General features: G+C 45.3%; 1 long non-coding RNA gene and 1 pseudogene across 1 annotated transcript; one reads left to right on the plus strand and one right to left on the minus strand.

Annotated features, from left to right (window-relative positions):
- Nucleotides 1-22114, plus strand: part of LOC125099276 (uncharacterized) — a 120506-nt pseudogene that overhangs the window by 37840 nt on the left and 60552 nt on the right.
- On the minus strand, nt 11193-16811 carry LOC125099278 (uncharacterized). Its single transcript, XR_007127079.1, has 3 exons — nt 16700-16811; nt 14134-14271; nt 11193-13731 (listed from the first exon to the last, which is right to left on the minus strand). It is a non-coding gene; the product is annotated as an uncharacterized LOC125099278 (long non-coding RNA).

Consider the following 22114-nt stretch of genomic DNA (forward strand, 5'->3'; position numbering starts at 1 on the left):
GGGGTCTGTGTCCTGTTGGTATGTGGCAGGAAGATTTGCAATATACTTTTACAAAGAATTTATATATCATCATTGTAGATTCACTTCCCTTGGATTGGGGACTGTCATCACTTGAGTTTTTCGGTTCCCCTGACTGGTGATACCACTCTAGAGAGAGCTTGCATTCCGATTATTAAACCAGAGGCAGGAAAAGCCACACAGGAACTCTCTACACTGGAAGGAGCCCAGCAGATGATGAATAGCAGACCTGAATCTTATCATGTATTTCAGGATGATGTACGGGACTGTTGGAAACTGCCTTTGACAAGGCAGTGTCAAACTGCCTTTGACACGGGAAGGGGAACTATCTCCAACAATGAAAAATGTTCCTATTATGTGATCCTAAAAAGGATCAGGACCCCTATCATTGGGAAAATGATCATCCCCGTATCCCTTGTTAACAGTGATATGGAAGCATGTGCTAAAGACATTGGACGTTGGGCTGAAGCTGTGATGGATAGCCATGAGTGCTGGATCACGTTGGACTTATGAAAGGTAGAGTGATGCTTGATAGCAGGTGGGAAATGTGCAACTTGCTAAGGTCGCTTTTAGCCCTTGCTTCGTGAGGCTCTGCAGGACTTGTTCCTGCTATCTTAGCCAAGTACCCAGTGGCTTTTGGTCAGGCCCAAAGCTATGATTCAAGAGTAGGAGGTATGTGATACACGTTTGTAGGAAATAAAACCATTTCCATAAGGAGGAGAAGACAGGCATTTTAAATATTTAATCTTACTTTATTTTCACATTTCACATGCTTATGTGGAAACCTGGAGTCATAGAGATTCACCAGCCTACCCGAAACCGGGTAGAAACTGGCAGAGTGCAGATTTAAACCTGAACAGTTTGATTTCAAAGTCTATACGCTTTGCAGACCACAGTAGTTTTCAATAAATAAGCTCCTGGTTGGAGTTCAGAATAACAGAAATAGAAACAACTGAATGTGTATGTGAAGTGCGTACTGCAGGCCCTAGCACAGAGTAGATGTTGAAGAGATCCGAGTCTTCCTGCCTTTCCTCCTTCCCTCTTTCCCTCCTTCTTTCCTTCATTCCATTTTTGAATGTTTGAGTGTTTTCCAAAACCAGGCAGAGTGTTGGCCACGGAAGATTATAAACAAGTCCTGGGCTTAGGGAACTTGAGATCTCTCCCAAAGACAGACAACTAAGAAGCAATTAGAGTTCATTACAGTAAGTTGAAATGCCAGAGCAGAGAGAAGCAACCACCCAAGGGCCTCCTGGAGGTTGTGCCGTTTAAATAAAGATTCTTGGAGTGCAGATTTATTACTTTTTCAGTTCAATGGGTGCTTTGTGAAATGTCTCCTATTATTATAGACACTGTCTACCCATTAGATTTAAATCCCTAGTTGTGGAAAATAAATCCTACATTGTCCTCTAGTGAAAGGAAGATCAGCAGATCAGAAATCTTGCTGGGCCAGCCACGGGCTCCCCCAGACTTGACTTCTAGAGTAAAAGGCCTCTCAAGTTGTACACATATTTTATTCATTTCCTATTACATGTAGGATCAGGCACATAGTATGTGTTCATTAAGCCCTTGTAGAACAATAGAGTAGCCTATATTAGATAGGTAATTCTTTGGCCTTTGGCCTGCATTTTCCTAGAATCAGTAATTTATATTCCATTAGTTTTCCTTTGATGTTTTAAAGTAATGATTACTGTGGCTTCTCCTCCTGCTCTCAAAGTTATAGATTGCAAATAGATTTTTGTGTCATTTGCCAATGCCGGTTGATTTTAATGGCTGCTTCGAGCACTGAGTGGGGATTCTGAAGTCACACCACGGCTCTGAGCAAGAACCGTTAACATTCAGGTGTATTTTCTTTCAATCTTTTATTTACTTTGTTTTTTATGCACATGAGTGTGTGTACACAAACATGCAAACACATGCATTCTACTTTGATCCTACTGGGTATTTAATTCTGCGTTACTTTTCCACTAAACCTTACCATCTAAGCTGTTCCCATGTCATTATAAAGTGATAATTGCACAATCATTATAAATTGTGCAATTATCACTTTACAATAAGCGAGGCCGTCTCATTTCCCTGAGCTTTTACTCACAAGCCCTCCTTCCAGACCCTTATGTCATTGTTGAGTTTCTTCAGTGGTTCATTCCTAAATTTGTCAGATCTCACTTGAGCTGTGGCACACAGAGTTGCTCTCAGTGGTTGAGGATTCATTTCTCTCTTCACCCTTGGACTGATGCAAATGTTCGTCTTCAGTATTTTGTGGCTGAGGGATGATGCTCACTTGTTTCCCCACAGCAAGAAGAAAAGGAGACCTTGGAAGTGGGCTCCCCTCTGTGGGTGTGTCCCCAGCAGGGGCCGCCACTCCAGGAGAGCCTTGAAATTCAGATTTGCCAACGGATGCCTCTGGATGCCAGTGATGCTTGCAGTTCACATCTTTTAACCTCAGCTTTATCAACTTTAATATGTTGTCCTGGTGCCTTGATTTTTTGGTCCATCTGTTTTAATGTGATGAAATGTAAAGATGGAGCTCAATCTTGTCCCCTCACAGCGACTGTAGGGGTTTTCAGCTGATCGCCTATCCTCCGTCTGTTAAGGATTCGAATTTTAAGCAGCCAAAAATACATTTTCCTGGTATCTGTCATCAAGTGATTAGTGCAACTATTTAGCTCTGGTCGTCTTTCCTATTCTTGGTAGATTTATTTTCTCTTCTTAGAATTCTACTGCCGCCCTCTCTGTCTGGGAGACTGGAGATGTCATTCAAACATTGCTTATTAGGATTCCAGTATTTGTCTCTCATATACAGTCAGCTAAATAAAAAAGTCAGACAGTGTTTTTAAATTGCAAACTTAAATGACAATTTATAGACCAGGTCTACTGGAAATTTTCTGTCCTTGGCATCCATCACTGCTTGTGTGTACATAGTTTTATGCTCCTCTCTTTCTCTCTCTTTTTATCTTCTTGAGAGCACAGCACACATATCCATCAGAAGGATCAGAACTGCTTGCAATCCAACAGAAATGCAATAAAGATCTTGAAAGGAAATGAAGACAGACACTGTATCCTAGTCCTTCCTTGGATACTCGTTCTCTTCCTCCTCCCCGCTACCCCTCCCTCTTAAAGAGGAAACTTGCATTAGTCACTTTAAAAAAAAAAAAAAAGTATTGAAGCACCTGGTTTAGTTTCAAATAAAATAAACATTCACCAAAGGCCCGAAAAAATGCCAAATATTGTTACCTCAATTAATTTGCATGATAAACCAATGATAATGGCACTATTATTAAGAATGGTGTCATAGCTGATATTTACTGAGCATTTACTATGTACCAGGCGCCGTTCTGTGTGTTTCCGGTGCCGTTACTTATGTAAGGTAATAAGATGTTGATTTCTAAAAGAGAAGACTGAAATGCATGGGAGCCGGCTTGCCTGGGGCCCAAAACCTGAGTGACTGGTGGAGCTCCAGCTTCTGATGCAAAACTCTGTCCACCACATTAGCTTCTATTTTTATCTTCAGTGAGAAAACTTGGGGCCTACTTAGTATCTCTAATTTGTAAGAATGCCAGATTGAAAAATCATCACACCATGCTTTACTGAGTTTTAATTTTTAGCAGATTGGGTTAGAAGGGTTGCCGGGGGGCTGTAAACCTTGAAATCATCTTCTTCTACCGGTCCATTTTCCCTGGGATCAGAGTAGATTGGCAAAACATTATGATCTTCCATTTCAGAGCTGAAGTATTATCCATCTCGATGGGGGAAATCATCTCTAAAATCCTTCTGAAGCCAGCTGCTGCAGAGGTTGGTACATTTCAGAAAATGTCTGTGGTACCCAGTAACTTCGGTGATGAAAATGAACAGAGTCAAGTCTGCATCTGGAGGCCCATATTGAGTATATGCTCCCCGCCGCTGCCCTGCATCCATGTTGTGTCCTGTGTCTCCTTGTAACAGAGCCAGGAGGTCTGCCTTTCAGCCTGTGCTCACCGGGCTCCAAAGTCAGCAGCAGCTGGGGGTGTCAGGGCTGGTGGGGTTCCAGTCAGACAGAGGAGGTGATGATAGGGAGAGATGGAAGGACTTTGTCTTGCCTATGAGAAGACATGGAGAAGGAACCAGAGGAGACTAGGGGAGCCATCAGACCACAATGCAGGTTTGGTCCTGAGTGAAAGAGGGAAGGAGGGAAGGAGGGAGGGATGGAGGAGGAAGGAAGGAAGGAAGGAAGGAAGGAAGGAAGGAAGGTAGAAGTGACATCTCAGAGTTCAATAAGGTCATTGTGGAGTCCTTGAGCCAGAGTTACACATCAGAAGAGGCCCCACCTCCTGGGAATAGGCCTACTTGAGTATCCCTGCTTGCTCCATCATTGGCTGGGAGCAGCCTGTGGGAAACACAGTCTTGCTGTAGACATGGGATGGGTTTCTTACTTTTTTTTTTTAAGATTTTATTTATTTATTTGACAGAGAGAGATCACAAGTAGACAGAGAGACAGGCAGAGAGAGAGGGAAGCAGGCTTCCTGCTGAGCAGAGAGCCTGATGCGGAACTCGATCCCAGGACCCTGAGATCATGACCTGAGCCGAAGGCAGCGGCTTAACCCACTGAGCCACCCAGGCGCCCTGGAATGGATTTCTGAGTGCAGCAGTTGGGGCTCTCTCCCTTCTTTGCAGCTAGAAGTCTACCAGATGCATTCTCATTCACCCCACACACACACCCTGCACCAAACTGATAGTCAAGGTACCTAAATCATTCAGCTCTTCTAACTTCTTCAGTTAGGTGGTGCAATGAGCAGTTCAGATTCCTCCCCGTTACCCCACATGGACACGTGTTGGTTAAAAGGAGGTGCCGATTGAGATTGGGGCCCTGGGTTCTCTGGCCACTTTGTACAGCAGTCCTCAGAACATTTTGTCCTTTTGCAGCCTGCGAGAGCTGAAAAGAAGGGATTGAAAGCAGCTATTGGGTTGGTAGCCTGAGAAGGAAGCCCTCTTTGTACCTGGTGATCTCCCCATACCTCTTTTTGTGTCATAAGCAAAAGGGGAATGTCCATCCCCTCATGCCCCTGCATCCCCACCAATGCCAGAAAGGCCAGAGTGCCATTTCTGGAACATCTTTCTGATGGCCAGCATGCATAGGGTCTTATTTAAGTAGATTCCATGAAAATGACCAGTAAGGCCCGTATTCTTTGGAGCATAGCCTAGTGATTGTGTCACTGTCTTCAGAATTCCAAACTGACCCATCACAGCTCTACCATTTATCAATGGCAGTTACCATGGGAACTTCAAGTCCTGTAAGTCTTCATTTCCTTACCTGTAGAATGGGAGTGATGGGACCGATCTCTAAGGGTGAGAATGCAGACCAGATGTAGTCATCTGTATAAGGGCTCCAGATGGCGTTAGACATACTGTGCTAGCTTGCTGCCCTTCTGACTATGGGAGAAACAAAGTCCGTGTATTATGGCTCGTTCCTGGGACCTTAAGGTTCATGGGAGGTGGGCTGGATGAGCCCGTGTGCATGCATCCATCCCTGCCTAGCTCTATGCTATAGGTGGTGGGGGATGAGTGGGGGCACTGCACCTGCCCCTTTTGTGCCTTCTAGAAGGGTACAGCTTAGCACTCAGTGTTACTCATTGGTCCTCAAGCACTCCGTGCTACTTTATGATTCCCTGCTCAGCCTTCACACTGGCCTTCCTCCAAAATAATTTGTTGCTTGGAGCAAACCCCACTCATAAAAGAAGCAATCTGTGGGGCGCCTGGGTGGCTCAGTGGGTTAAGCCGCTGCCTTCGGCTCAGGTCATGATCTCCGAGTCCTGGGATCGAGCCCCGCATCGGGCTCTCTGCTCAGCGGGGAGCCTGCTTCCTCCTCTCTCTGCCTACCTCTCTGCCAGCTTGTGATCTCTCTGTCAAATAAATAAATAAAATCTTTAAAAAAAAAAAAAAAAGAAGCAATCTGGAAGTGTGGGCATCCTGAGAGCCTTGAGCCGAGCACTGAAAAGCCAGGCACTCACGTATCTTCCTCTCATCTCTCCAGAGCTACTTTGCTTTTTCCAGACTGGCTTCTTGTTTCTCCCTCTCTGCAGTCAGGCTCGCCTTGGTCACTGTGCTGCTCATGGCCAGCTTTACTGGCTTTTGCATTCAAAATCTCAATGAAGACTGAGTCTCAGGGTCCCCATTCCAGAAATCAGGTGGAGCAAATCTGTAGGCTCATCCCATGTGACAGTGGGAGGGGATCGCTATGCAAAGAAGTGAGGTGTGGTCTGAACAGACACAACCACCAAAAAGATTAAGATTAGATGTTACTTCCTCCAGGAAATCTTCCTGGACCCAGCTGAACAAGGATAGGTCGGCCCTCTCCTGGGCTGTTCTGATTCTGGCACTGGCCTCTGTTGTGCTCTACTTCCCTTAGCCCCACATCTATCTTCACACCCAGTGGTGCATCCTGAAGGGAGGGAAGGGATCTACTTGGTCTTTGCAGACACTGCCAATGTCCAAGATGCCTGCCACCCAGCAGGTACTCTGTAAATAATTTGGAGACCTAAGTATCATCTGGGAAACTGACAAATAATTGTACTGCTGAAGAAGTACTTCCCAGTAACAGCACGAATCATCTGCTTTGCCAGAAAAACAGTTGTCCTCTCTGCCCCACCCTCACGCCCGCCCCCAAGGTGCAGTAAACATCCATGGGGACAGAAGCAGGGCTCCCGCGACTGCCTTTCATGTGCAGTCATGCTCTGTGTCTTTGATCCTGATCTCCTTTAGGTATTGAATCCTGAAGGGCCTGCTGCAGCTCCCCACGGAACAGCCATCCGGCACCCCACGTATTAATGTCAATTAGCCTGGGAAGATGAAAACTTTGGGGACCTAATGAGCTGAGTTGGCACCTGTTCACTCAGCATTCCAGCCTGCGTCTCTTCAGCTACTCGCACCAACTGGATGGTGTCAGGTTTGGCCTTTCTGGGGAAAGGCTGACAAAGGCATTTTTAATCTAGTGTTTTCCAACTTTTCCTTTACTTTTGGGTGGCTGACCTCAAGATTTTTGGAGCCACGGTCTTCAGGAGCCTGGTTTGAGGCCATAGCCATATCCTTACCCACCCCAGACTCTGCCCCATAATGCAGAGGGGCTGAGACCAAGGGCATGTGTGAATCAGGAAGACAGCATCCGTGTGACATCCCAAAGCAGCCTTTCTGCTTTGGAGCTGTGTGATAGGGCCAAGCGTGCTGCGTGGCACTAAGCAGCTCTCTGAGTGTTGGTGGAAGGACAGTCGCCCAGCACACGGCTGTGTCACAGCGTGTCTACTCCATCAGCACACCGTGGTACCCATGGTGGCATGACTAGCACCCTTACCAGTGCCCGTCCACGGTAGTGCCCAAGTAATACCTGTTGCATGAATGAATGAACAAATGATGAGTCATGATTAGGAGCTCTAGCGGGCGAGAGACCTGGATTGGAATCCCATTGTTAGCACTTCTGTACACTGTGAACACGGGCCGTTTGCTTCCATCTCTCTCCAACCCTGGTCCTTCACCTTTATTGGAAGGACCAGTGCTTTTCATGGTTTTGGGCTTACATGTAAAGTGCTTACTTAGCCCGGTGTCTGGCACATAGTAAGTAGTTATTCTTTTATTACTGATGGAGTAACTTTAAATAAAGTGCTGGATACCCACATCTCAGTGCCTTCATTTATACAATGAAAATGCTTCTCTGTGCTGTACGGGTTTGTATGAGGAAAAATTTGATACTGTGAACAGAGCACGGCCAGGTCTGGGCTCAGAGCTCCATAGATGAGAGGTGATGCCAGCCCCATCAGGAGAAGGCTGGACGGGCTCAGGTAGTGACCACCCAGCTCCCAGGGTCATGCACAGGAGGAAGGGGAAAGGTTTGGAGAGGGGCTCTTCTGTAGCTCCCCGACATGACAGTCATTTGCGTGGTCAGATACACAGGGCTCTGGTCTTCTTTTGCCTTTCACCTTGAAAAAACTTGGGCTTTTCAAAGGGATCCTAAGCTATATTATCAGACTTTCACCTAGCAAGCTGTTCTTTTCAGCAGACTGACTTTTATAATTCTCATGACCAAATGCCAACCCTTCTTCACCCAAACCCCCTTAATCCTTTGATCTTGTCTCAGTCACAAGAAATGATTGTCTGCTACGTCTTGCCATACATGATTTAGGGAGGATTACTGAGCAACCGCAGTCCATCCCTCACCTTCCCCTTCCCCACCAGCAGTCACTTCCTCCTGTGAAATCCTCTTAGGGGCCCCAGACCCCAGGAAATATCCTTGGAAAGAAAAGAGCTAGGCAGGGCAGCTGGGGCAGAGGCACAAAGCGTCTCAGGGTAAGAGGTTGAAGGGAATATTCCAGAGGAAGGGAGGACAGGTGTGAGTGTGGACATACTGTTTTGTGAAGTGAAAGAAAGCCTGTTCCTGCAGGTCAAAGTAAGCAGACGTGCACCTGGTCCTCGTCACCCTGTCACCCTGCATGTCATCCGGCATGACTCTCCAGTGAGGTCTCTGAGGCGGCGGGACTGCCACAACTCCCGGGTGCTCCTCCAGAACAGAACCACAGGACCTGTGCGGCTTGCCTGTGGTCACAGGGTGAGAGACGGCCTCTTCCAAGACTGGACCCTAGCCTCCTCCAGCAGATCCACTCAGCAAGATGCAGGGCTAAAACGTTCAGTCAGGTCTGGTCCTGTGCCTGTTGCCGTCAGATTCATTCTCCAGCTGGACACGGCAGAGTGTCCTCTGTCACCCAGGGAGCTGCGCCTTGCAATCCCATTCTCCCCTAGGCTCTCCTGACAATGGGCTTCAGACAGGGCTCAGCCCATGGGGGGCACTGGGGGAGATGGGAAAAGTGGGGCAAAGAGGGATGTGGGGGGCCCTTCTCTTCCTCCCTCTCCTTCTGGTTGTGGTTCTGGCAGTTGCTACATCCTGAGGATCCGGGTCCTGCAGGATGGCTCTTGTCTTGGCGGCTGCAGCCCTCCAGGGCAACCTTGCATCATTCCAGCCACCTCTCCACAGCCCCGTCTCTCTGCTCTGGGCACTGCACCTCCTGCTTTTGTGGGTCTGTTCCCAGGGCTGGTGGCAGCTTCCTGCACTCACTAATCCTTGGATCACTTCCCTTTCCCCTGGCTTTTCAGCTCTTCCAACACCATTGTAAGGGTTCCCTGCACTAAATTCCCTCTTTGAATAGCTGGGAAGGGCTCACTTTGTCTGATGGGTCCTTGACTGATCCTTTGTTTGAAAACTGGCTCCCCTAATATGTGAGAACTAGAACTTTGGACCAGCTTCTTAACCTGCAGAGCCTCTTCAGTCACCTATGAAAGAGAGATTTTAGATTTAGAGGTTACATGTGTATAGAAGCTAACTGAGGGCTTGGCGCATAGTAGGTGTTTAATGAGTGGTAACTCCTTTATTCCAAGTCACCAAGGAAGAATGAAGCTGGCCTGTCAGGGAATGAAGCTGGCCTTTTAATTTTCAACTCCTAGCAGGATACCACACATTTGGTAAAGTAAGTAAACTTAATAAACTTAATAAAGATATATACATACATATATATATATGTGTGTGTGTATGTATATATATATATATATATGTTGTTTCCCCAACCCCCACCCACTCCATTATGAATTCTCTCTCTCTCTCTCTGTCTCTCTCTCTCTCTCTATATATATATATATAGAGAGAGAGAGAATTCAACAGAAGGGGTTGGATGAATTAAGAGACCACTACTATCATCCCAATAATCCTAGGACTTGGAAGAAAAGATTCAAAGAGGGTTCTTTGGATTTTCTAGTGCAATTCTGTTAACAGTTTCATTTTGGAGGCCCATTTGATGCGCTAATGGCCATAAAGTCAACAACTGGAGAACACTCTGGGAACCTTCAGAAGGCACTTAATTGAAACAGCACAGGTTGTGTCCTGTGTCCTGTTTCCTTCGCCTTCCCACAGTGTCTCTTTCTCTCTCTCCTTCTTGGTCCCCGTTTCTTCTCTTTGCCCCAGACAAGTTGAAAGCTGAACCCTTAACAGTTCTCAGCGCTCTTGGTTGCACCCCTGGTGCACACAGACATTTGCCTGCCTCAGAACTCTTGAAGGAGTGGCCAGATGCTGCTCGCTTTCGGGAAGAGTTGGAAGGTTTCATTAGTCACACTTGCTAAAAGTATAAAACCTCTGGTGGGCTTGTAAAACATGGGGAAATCTCTGCATGTAAATATTTATAGATTAAGAATCAAATATTAAATATTTACTTTAGCTTCTTGGAATTATAAATGATTTAATAAAACCTATGGGGAGTTGGAATGGCTTTGGTTCAGAACCAACCCATATATTTAATTGTTTCCCCAACCCCCACCCACTCCCTTATGTCACAGCAGCATGGCAGAGTGTGGGGTGCACGTGGAAAAGAAAGAGAGCTTGGCTTTCAAGTTGGGGTTTGGTTCATTCTCATTTTTCCCTCCTGTTTTACAGGATATGTGTTTCAAGTAGGCATTCCTACAGGCCTGGGAGGGTGAAAACTCCACCCTTTGGGGCTGTATTTCTCAGTTGTACCATGAAGCACAACCCCTTGAGGGGGCGGTTGTCAAGAAACACAGGTGCCATTGCCCTCCCAGTGATCCAGTCAGTGGCCAGGGAGGGCCTGGCACTTGTATGCCTCAGGAGCTTGAGCTAAGAACCATGGGCGGCATCTCTGAGGCTACTCATGGGAGAATCTTGACGAAGACTTTTCAGTAAGATAGGTTCTGATCTGAATCTCATCTCTGCTGATGAAGAGCTACATGCCTTGGAGAAAGCCCCCTCCACTCTCAACCTCGGTGTCCTCATCTTTTTTGTTGTTTTTAAAGATTATTTATTTATTTATTTATTTGACAGAAAGATCACAAGTAGGCAGAGAGGCAGGCAGAGAGAGAAGGGGGAAGCAGGCTTCCTGCTGAGCAGAGAGCCCAATGTGGGGCCGATCTCAGGACCCTGAGATCATGACGTGAGCCCAAGGCAGAGGCTTAACCCACTGAGCCACCCAGGCACCCCAGAGTCCTCATTTTTATAGCAGACACTAGAATGTCTCCGTGGACTAGTTTCCTGAGGGTGCTATAACACATTACCACAAACTTGGTGACCAAAAACAAAACCAGAAGGTGGCCTGGGCGGCTTAGGTGCCTTCAGCTCAGGGCATGATCCCAGGTCCTGGGATCGAGTCCTGTGTCGGGCTTCTTGCTCAGTGGGGACTCTGCTTCTCTCTCTCTCTCTCTCTCTCTCTCTCTCTCTCGGCCTGCTGCTCCCTCTGGTTGTGCTCTCTGTTTCTGTCTCTGACAAATAAAATCTTAAAAAAAAAAGAGAGAGAACCGAAATCCACTCTCTCACAGTTCTCACATTCTCTCTGAAAGTCCAAAATTTAGGTGGGTCAGCAGGGCTGCTCCCCCTCTGAAAGCTCCAGAGGAGAATCTGTGTCTTGCCTCTTCCAGCTTCTCATGGTTGCTAGTTGGTGCTTTTGGTCTGTGGTCACGCCTCTCTCTGCCAGTCTCCTCATCTCCCCGAGTGTGGGTCTTTCTGTCTTCAAATAGCCTTCTCTTCTGTGTATCTCTTGTAAGGACACTTGTTACTAGATTTCGGACCCATCCAGATGATCCAGGATGATCTCCTTATCTCAAGATACTTAACTTATTTATGTCTACAAAGATCTTTTTTTTTCCCCCAAATATGGCCATACTCACAGGATCCATGGATAAGGATACAACAGTATCTTTTCAGGGCTACCGTTTAGCCCACTCGAGTATCTCAAGGGCTGATGGTGATGTCACCGACAACAGTTCTCATGGGCTGGTGCCCATGCCCTAAGTTTACTTTAGAACAAGTCTACTTGGTGTGGTTTGGGGGATGATTGAAATTATATGCCCACAGAATCTTATTTTATTAACATTTACAAGGTATTGACATGTATTATTCATTGTTTATTTGAACATTTATCCCTTCATTCACTATTCATTCCTGTGAACAACAGTGTATTAGAGTATCTGTCAGTAATGGGCCAGTCACTAGGCAGGTCCTGAGGATATAATTAGATAGATAGATAGATAGATAGATAGATAGATAGATAGATAGATGGATAGATTTCTTGAGACATGAACTGGATATGAAGATAAATGGGGAATCTACTATAGTCCAGTGTGACCAGGACCTCAGTGGATATATTTGCCCGGGATCAGAAGAGCCAGAAAAGTGCCCAGGAGATTAGAGGAAGCTTCACAGAAGAGGTACCATGCAAGCTAGATCATACGAGTTGAAAGGAGTTTATTAAAAAAGAGGAAGATGTGCAGGCACCACCTGAGATGCTCCGTGTATTCAAGCATAAGAGATCGTAGTGTTTTGGAAGAAGGGTGAGCAAGTTAGTGTCCTGGAGCTGCATGCAGGGTTCTCATAAGGAAGCAGTGGAAGTGAGACAGCTGTAGGAACCAGAAGCCAGCTTTTATTTAATGCCCACAAAGGGGAAAATAGTATTAATCCCATTTTACTGGGAAAGAAAGAGAAATTAGCTTGCCCAGCATCACACACCTAGTTAAAAGGAGGACTTTTGCCCCATTTTCTGCTTCCCCTTGTGTCGGAGAGCAACAGGCAGATATCCCTCAGTGCTCTTCTCCCATGGTCTGCAGGTGCTTCTTTGCTTGTGTCTTGTTCCTCCAATATTGGGAGCAGCCCTTTGATTTCTAGGAGACCTGCCTTGTGCCTAGCATGTGCCCCTGGCCTGCCTCATGCCTGGTGCCCCATAGGCTTCTAGGAAATCTTTGCTAACAGAGTTTTATCACAGGAGAAATCCTGGATCAAGCAGGAGAGCTAGCTGAAATTCTTCCTGAAGTCCTCTCTGACCTCAAGCTTCGAGACTGAGTTTGCTTACATGGGAGGCTGAGATTTTCTTCTGGAGTCAAAATACACGGATACCGCCCAAAACCTATTGTTCCTTATTTCTCTGGGGGCAGGGAGGTATTTCCACACACAGCCCACTCTCCGTCTGCCACATGCTTGTTTATTGGTTTACACGGTTACATCTATTTATGTTTGCCGTCCACGAGTGCTGCTTTTTCATAATTCATAGAAATGTCGCACAAAATTAATCTGCAGTGAGAACTCGAACTTGACTAAAGCCAAGCGCCCTGCCTGCGAATGTCTTTGTTCCTGACAGCATATCCTTTGGAGCCCTTTTGGGTGTCACGTAGGTTCCAAATTCTCCCTTAAGGAGAGCCAGATTGAGGAAATCACTAATCTCTGACAGTTGTGTAGATATAATTAAAGATATACGAATTTAAAAATATCTGCTATCTCAAATTACTTCCTAAAAGAACAGGGAGGGGAGAGAGTGAGTTCTATTTAAAATGTCAGATACCGATGCATTAGGCCAGGTAGTCAAAGCACTAGATGTCTGTCACTCATGAAAACTGACAGTTAGGTCCATAAATAGATTTTACAGGCTTCCACACAAGAACACACATCCTGCACATCTTAGCCGCATAAAGATGAGGAGCACGGATGGCAGCCGCTGAGTCACGGGAAGGGAGCAGCCATTGGGAGGTGATAGTGAATGAGATGTTTGGAGCAAATCCACTGCACCTGGGGGCTGGGTGTGGGGCTCAGGGGAGGAGTGGGGGCTCAGCAAGGTGGGAGAAGGGTGTAGCATCCCATCATGGCTCTGCCACGCAGCACCTACCTGAACTCTGGCCAGTCTCCTCATCTCCCCGAGTGTGGGTCTGTTTCCCCATCTGCAAAATGAAATAAGTAACAGTCGTCTCAGCTGTTCCTACTTGCATGGGTGGTCGGGGGAGCAGATGAGATTTGAGCCCACATACGTAAGCTGTTGTTCTGTTCCTTGACATAGTCAGATGTACACCAGGAAGAGACAGCACAGGTGATCAGAAAGCGCGTTAAGACTGCATCAGGGAAGCATAGAGAAAATGCCTGAGAGTAAAGTTGGACTTGGCCTCAGCTTTGATAGTGGGAAATCCAGCCAGGTGAGCAAGAGCCTGGGAAGTGGTGGGGACAGGGCTGGGAGGTAGATCCGTTGTAAGACCTGCTCTCAAGATCCCAGGACCCTGAGATCATGACCAAAGCAGAGGCTTAACCCCCTGAGCCACCCAGGTGCCCCAAGGTGGTGCCTTTCTTACTCTCTTCCTTCTTTACAGATTCCCCAGGGCAGCCACATTCTTCTGGGACCAACACTTCAGTGAGCAGTTCCCGGCTGCTTGGGACCCTCCCGGCCCCCCGTAGTAGATGGGGGCTGCTACCTTCATGGAGCTGATGTTCTGTAGTGGAAGCAGAGAGCAGAGAGAAATAGCACATTTGTTAAATAAGTAAAAATAAGTAAATTATTGAGAATTTTAGAAGGTAATCCCTGATATGGGGTTGGGAGAGGGAAGGGGCTCGGAGACCTTTGGAAGGACTCTTCGTCTCTAGCGTCTCTTACTAGAAAAAGAATGTTACTTTGTCATTGATTGTGTCCCTCTCCACACTTTGAGAAAATGTATGCCTGCTCCCCAAGAATTTCAAGATGAAGAATTCAGTCTGTAGGCTGACTGTGTTTCTTGCAGAGTTAGAGGGGGCTGGTGGAGGCTGCAGCAAACTACAAGAGGGCCAGCGTTTACCAGTGTGTGTGAACAGATTAGGAGGGTAGGAACAGTAATCTTAAATACAGCTAACAGTTATTAAGCACTTACTACATACCAGCCACTGATCCAAATTCCTTATACATAGCAACTCATTGAATCCTCACAGCCCTTCTGATGGTACTTATCATGGCCCTATTTCAGGGAGGGGGAGACTGTGGCACAGAGAAGCTAAAAACTTGCCCAAATTAACATAGCAGAAAATGGCAGAGCAAGCACAGGGTGGTTGTTTCTTGGCTCTTTTAACCATGCTACTATGCTGTAGGGTGAAAACTAGCCCCCCTTTAACCAAAGGAGCTGGCATGATGTGCCCTGAGAACTGCCAGGGTCCTACTGACTGGACGGGCCATGGAGTAATGGGGGGTAGATGTGCAGTGAAATCAGTTCAGATATGAGAAAAACCAAGAGCACTGGATACTTCGAATCAAACTTCTGGCCTATACTTCCCTGTGCCCTGGTTTCCTTATCTGCACCATGGAAGGGGATTGGCTTAGAGGATCATCTAGAGGCCCTTTGCCATGGAGCCTCAGCAACTAGGAGGGTTGTGCCATTTCATCAGCTCTGGACTGTCAGGTCCTAAGCCCTGAGTGCAGACCAACTTAGTTTGAATTGTGGCTCTCCCTTTTGCTAGGAGAGGGCACATGGCTTGAATAAATAGCTTATATTGAACAATTCGAGCCTCAGTTTCATCATATGTTAGATGGGTGCACTGAAAGAGCCCTGGCCACAGGGTTGTTGTGAAGATAAAATGAGGTCATGTGAGGGGCCTCTGTACTGTACTGCCTTGCTCTCGGGCCCTGATGGCTTGATCTCATCATAACACTGTGAGGATTCTGAGGACCAGCCACTGGCAGGACAGCAATTAGCAGAGAAAAGAGTTTCTCTTAAAACTGGCTAATAGTTTTCTTTACTACTTCTTGCACACTAGTTTCACTGTGACCCAAGTACATTACAAATTACAGCACCTTCCCACGTGTGCCATTTACTCTTGCTCTGCTCTGCCTCTGCTCTGCCTCTGCTCATCAGGAACCGGCAGGGCCTCAGACCTCCTAGAACTTTCCTCTGGCTTCTCATCCTTTAGGTCTGTGTACATGTCATTTGCTCAGCCTGAAATGTTCTGTGTCTCTCAAGGCCAACTTAGTCCAGCTACTCATTCTGGAATCAGATGCTCCGATAGCTTACCCCAGTTGAATTAGTCACTTTGTTCTCTTCTCTCCTAGGGTATTCTGCTTCCCTCCCCATAGTCCTCATTTCACTGTGCTTTAATCACCTCTTTACTGCTTTGCCTCTTGTCTAAACTGTGAATCTCCTGAGAACAAGGACTGGCTCTGTGTTCATTATCTCCGCAGCCAGTGCTTAATATGTTTTGTTGGCTGAATGGTCCACAAACCGAAAGAGGTCACACCAGGGCTGGGATGCAAAGAGCACCCTACACGGGGAAGGTAGAGACCAAAGGACAGAAAGGTGGCACAGGGAGTTTTGACTCTAGCCTCTGTTACACAACAGCTGAATGTGTACCATCCTCCAGAGGTCAATTATCTGTGCTATGTCGCTCTCCGAGGTGCTGAATCAGAACCATCTCATTAATCCTCACAAACATCTTCTAAGGAAGTGAAAAAGTAGAATTCATTTTTTGTAGCTTGAGAAAATGAGACATCAAAGGTGCTGAACCTGCACATTCGGGGGTTGATATAGTTCGCTCCCCAGCTCCTAGGGAGTCAGTACAGAATACACCCTCCTCACCATGCCTGCACCTCCTCTTCTCTTCTGACATCCTTCTGACATGTCTCTGCCTCCCCCACCGCACCTTCTACCTTCCCACTCCCATCTATTTATGACTCGCTGTGTCACATTCAGGTTCACAGATGATTTTAGAAGCGGAGAGTGAGCAAATCTAGTCGAACAATTTAACCAGATTCAAACGGATTTAGATCATTTGAGTAATTGGGCTAGCAGATGGCAAATGTAGTTCAAAGTACAAAAATGTAGAATAATTACAAGGGGAGAAAGCAATGCAGTTTATGGATGAGGGAAGTGATTTGGGAGAAAAGCTCATTGAAATCATTACCTCAGTGTGTTAGAAGGACAAACAGCACAACTCTGGGTAACAGAGGCAGAGCACATAGAGTACTCCAGTGACTTCTTGCTGGATGGAATGCAGGAGAGAGGACCTGTCTGCTAGAAGTAAGAAAGAAAACAATTGGTGAGGAGAAGGATCTGGGGAGGATGATGCTTGTCTGGGCAGAAAAGCCATCATGGTCACTTTATGGGTTCACATTTCTCCTGTTCCTGTCTTACCTATGGCCCCTTGGTGAGAATCTATTTCCCCTTGAGCCTCACTTTCCCTTGTTGTAACATGAGCAGACTGGTGTATACTTTCCTGTTGCACTGAAGAATTTATGAGATCATGGATGTGAAAAATGCATGCAACTTGTTTGGAAACCCATGAAATTCACTCTTATGAATATAAATCTATGTTCACAGTGCCCCTCCCCAAAATCCAATGTTTTCAATGACTGGAAATTGGAAAGGGGTTGTTTGCTAGTGTGATAGAGCAAATGATGACTCCTCCCCCAAAATCCTTGTCCTAATCCCCAGAGCCTGTGAATATTATCTTAGATGAGACATGGCAGATGTGATTAAATTAGGCATCTTGAGGGGCAGAGATTATCCTGAATTATCAAGGTGGGGCCGAAATGTTGTTACAGATGTCCTTTTAAGAGGAACACTGAGGGCTCTTTGACATAGAAGAAGGAGATTGGAGTGATGTGGCCACCATCCAAGGAGTTCCAGTAGCCATCAGAAGCTGGGAGAGGCAAGAATAGAATTCCCTGCCTCCAGAGCCTCTGGAGGCAGCAGAGCTTTGCTGATAACTTTGATTTTGGCCAAGTGAAAGTGAATTTAGACTTCTGGCTTCCAGAACTCTAAAGGAATAAATTTTGGTTGTATTAAGACACCAAGTTTGAAGTAATATGTTATCACAACCATAGGAAAAGGGAATTTGACCAATACAGAAGAGATCTGGATGAAGTCCAGGCTCTGGTTTTCTCTTCTGTGGAACCCTGGGTCATCTCTCTTGACCTCTGTTTTTTTTCATTTTTAAAGTGGAATAATAATAGTATATTCCTTTATATGGATTATTGGGAAGTTGCAAAATAGATAATGCATGTACCCTGTCCACCACAGATATATTTAAGAGAAAAGAAAAAAGGCGTAGTTTTAAGTTTTGAATCAAGCAGTATTTAGTCAGCATTCAGAATTACAGAAAGCTGACAGGGTACAATTTTGGAGTATGAAGGTAATACTCAGTATTAAGGAGGCAGCTGGTGTGTTGGTGACATCTTGACAGTGTGTCTATAGGAGGCAGGATGATGGCCACCAAAAAGGGCATCAAGTCTGGCTCCTGCCCTAGAGAAGGTTGGGGTTCTAGGAAAGGCAATCCAGCAGAACCTAAGAGCTAGCACCATGACTGAGAGAGAGGGATATCTCAGGTTAGGAAAACAGGATTTTGGTCAAGGATGTCATCCTGGGGATGCCTGATCTCAGGTGTGGTTGCCAGTGAAGAAAACTCGGGTAAGACTGCTGGGCCCAGATGCTAAGTTTCTAAGGACATCGTAACACCAGGTCCTAAGATTCTGAATTCTCTGGTATAAATTCTGCTTCCATCAGAGTGGGTCTAGTCCAGGAACAGTGGCTGCTAGGATGTCAGGGATTATTCAAGGCTGCTTTAGAAATTAGGTCACCCGAATGGATAAGGAAGATGTGGTCCATATACACTATGGAGTATTATGCCTCCATCAGAAAGGATGAATACCCAACTTTTGCAGCAACATGGACGGGACTGGAAGAGATTATGCTGAGTGAAATAAGTCAAGCAGAGAGAGTCAATTATCATATGGTTTCACTTGTTTGTGGAGCATAACAAATAGCATGGAGGACATGGGGAGTTAGGAGAAGGGAGTTGGGGGAAATTGGAAAGGGAGGTGAACAATGAGAGACTATGGACTCTGAAAAACAATCTGAAGGGTTTGAAGAGGTGGGGGGGTGGGAGGTTGGGGGAACCAGGTGGTGGGTATTAGAGAGGGCACGGATTGCATGGAGCACTGGGTGTGGTACAGAAACAATGAATACTGTTATGCTGAAATAAATTTAAAAAAATTATTAAAAAAAAAAGAAATTAGGACACCAAGTCAAAGAAATCTGAGCTGAACCTAGGTGCTTCCAAGGTGCTTTTCAGAATCTGAAAAGACCAATGACATCTAGAAAGTTGAGTGCAAGATGGGTACAAATAAGAAGTTCTAGCTAAGACTGTGGATAGAGTCAGGTCCTGATGAACTTGGTGTTTACAAGTGTGGTGCTGACTATGGCACAGGGAGGCTCTGATGGATAAATATGGAAAATGAAGACCAGAAAGATTGAGCAACGTGCTTAAAGACTTGGCATGTTAAGGACAGAACTGGACCTAGAGACTTTATCCTTTGACAGATTCTTAAACTGATCAAATATGACTCTGTTGTAAGGTCTTACAGAGTCTTTGCTCTTGAATTTAGAAAGATTTGTTCAAGATCCCATCTCTGTTGTAATCAGTATCCAACATTTAACAACTCCTGTGCTCTATGATTATATGGCAAATTTTTGACCATCATTTAATGAAAGAATGTGCAGGGAGAAAGGGAGGATTCTAGGAATAAAAAGTAATCAAACATAATAAGTCTCTTGAGATTAGCCATTAATTTGGATGAGAAATGTAAAATTGCCTTTAAAGTAATAAGGGATAATATCGAGTGATTGTAATATCCCGGCTGGGAGGTAACATGCTGATAACATTGCACAAGGCAGGATAACACATGCGGCAGTTCCCTGATTTTTGTAGAATTAATGATGTTGGTTTCATTTCACTGCTGATTTAAGATACACATTTCATAAATGGCACATTAAGGCAAATGTATCAGTATTGCACCTAAAGAGCTAAATAGCTAGGAAATGGCAGCCCCTTGAACACTGCGGGTTTATGGTATCTTAGATTTAATGCTTAATCAGTATATATTTACTACAATTTATTTTAATGCCTTGAAATGCCCGTACATCAGAATTATTGGAAATATTTTGAGAGGGGCCTGGGAGTATGCTGGGGTAACATTCTGATACAGATGGTAAACTGAAAAAGAGACCAGAGTACTCTTAGAAGAGTTGGTACTTTTTTAATAGGAGAACTGGGTGTTACTTCTCCTGTCAGAAGTGCTGTGTTGTTTGGGTTTCATAGAAAATATATCTATAAAGTATATAATAAGGTGAGTTAAGGCAGTTTCATAAGCAGGTTTGCCTCAGACTTTATTAACTCAATGAATTATGATGATGGAACCTGCTTCCTAAATAGTGGGTTCTTGAAAAAGCTGAAGCTGTTTCCAGGGAAAAAGCATCCAGTCATTCATGAGCTCATTGCTTCATTCATTCATTCATTCATTCATGCTATTTTGTTTATCCGTTCATCATTGCTTACTGAGTACCTACCCTGTGCCAGGCACTGTTTTGAGTGTTGGGACTCAGTAGTTTTAAAAAAGTGGTCTCTTACATTCTGTGTTACGGAAATAAGATACAGTATTGTGTGCTAAGTTTTTTTTTAAGTCATTAAGGACTTGACAGTATGCTTAGGATCTAAGTGAAAAAGCAGAGTGAAAGTTTCTGGTTTTAGTTTTATCTGTGTGTGTGTATTTGATAAGAGTAGAGGAATTGATGATTGCACTGAAGTGACCCACATAGTTAATGTGTATGTCTCTGATTTTGCAGATAAAGCATACGTTTTGTTTTCATTTCCGTATTTACATTAAGTTTCCCACAATAAACATTCAGGGCTTCACCAGAAAAGAAAAGCAAATAAATAACCAGTATGGGCACTGATCCCACAACTGAGCAGCATGGGTGAGTTCTGGGTTTTTAGGAGTTCAGCTATGTTATATAGAAAACAGAGTGTGAAACAGTAATCCATTTGGATTCTTTATTATCCTGAATTTGTCCTTTTAAAGCCAAGAAATCTTCTGTCTTGTTTGGCATATTCTTCCCCCTAGCAAGAGCAATGATTTCTGACATGATGAAGGGATTTCATGCTAGTGAGGGATTATTAAAAAAATAGCTGCTTTTGGTAATTGATCATTTTGTGTGTGTTACCCCTAATGATACTATTTGAAGGATGAAATATCTTTTCTCCATTTTCCAAAGCAGCCTCGGTAACCCCCGGTGACACCGGGTTTTCCTCACTGACTTTAATTACTCCACGCCGAGGCTCCTGTTCTGAGTGTGGGTGTGCTTCGCCCACAGTGGAAGGACCCGGCTGATGAACTCCCCTACGAGAGCGTCCTGAGCTAGTCACGGAATTTGGAAACCATTAGAAAGCTGGGCGATTTCATTATTGATTCACTTGAAATAATCCTGGGACTGCTTTCAGTGACATGGTTCCTTCAGCAAATAAAGATAAGCCAAATCCCTGGGCACTCAAAGAAGGAGAAGATTCTCTAAATTAATTCCAGGCTCAAATAATTCAGTAGTATTTGTAATATTCTGTGCATAAATTGGCAATTTGCTAGAGAGATCAGGAAATGATAAAGGCTTTCTTTCCCCTCCCACTTCTCATCTTAACAACTGCTGAGGCAGCGATTGGGATAAAAGAAATGTTTTATCTTTAATAAATGTCCTATCAGGTAATGCACTGATTAAGGGTGTCTAAACATGGTGCCCCCCCAAACAGTTATTTTTCATCAGCGAACCTGAAGTATATGCAGACTGGAAGATGGTCTTAATATGTTTTTCAACACATGAAAGATAAATACATTAACAATATCAAGAAATAGAGAAATAACAGTGCAGACTTCCAGGGTTTTTTCTTTTTCATTTAAAAGTGTTTCACGTGTTTTGTCTCGTGGTGGATTTGAAAGATCGCTTGCCCTTACATGCTGATGGTACCACTTCTTCAATTCAGACTTCAGCGTGTCTGGTGTCTCTCTCCTCCTCCTCATTCCCAAGCCCTTTGTTGGGTTTGGGGTCATACTGGGGAATCTCTGGGAGGGTTGGCTAATCACGCCCCATCTCCCCATGCATTTGGAGCCAAGTACAAACCAGACACAGGGACCAGATAAAGATAAAATACCCTCACGTTGCTGGCCACGCTGGACTGGAGCATGTGGTTTGGCTGGAAGGCTGGAATCAGGCCGCCTCCTACCAGCCCCTCCTTGACCTGGAGACCTACTTGAGTCAAAATGAGGTCTGTAGAGCTGGAAGTCACCCAGCCCCCCACCCATCATAGAGATAAGGACAGTGGCCCCCTCCCATCCTCTCTGTGTTTCCTCTGCTAACACGCACAAGGAAAGGGCTTGCCTTGGTTGGCTGGACACTAGTGTGCTCACACCCCTCTTCCAGATCCAGAAGTGGAAAAAATCCACATGGACTGAGCTCCAGTCCTCATAGCTGTTCCCAGTCTCCAGGATCCCAT

This window comes from Lutra lutra, chromosome 4, assembly GCF_902655055.1.
Source record: "Lutra lutra chromosome 4, mLutLut1.2, whole genome shotgun sequence".
NCBI lineage: Eukaryota > Metazoa > Chordata > Mammalia > Carnivora > Mustelidae > Lutra > Lutra lutra.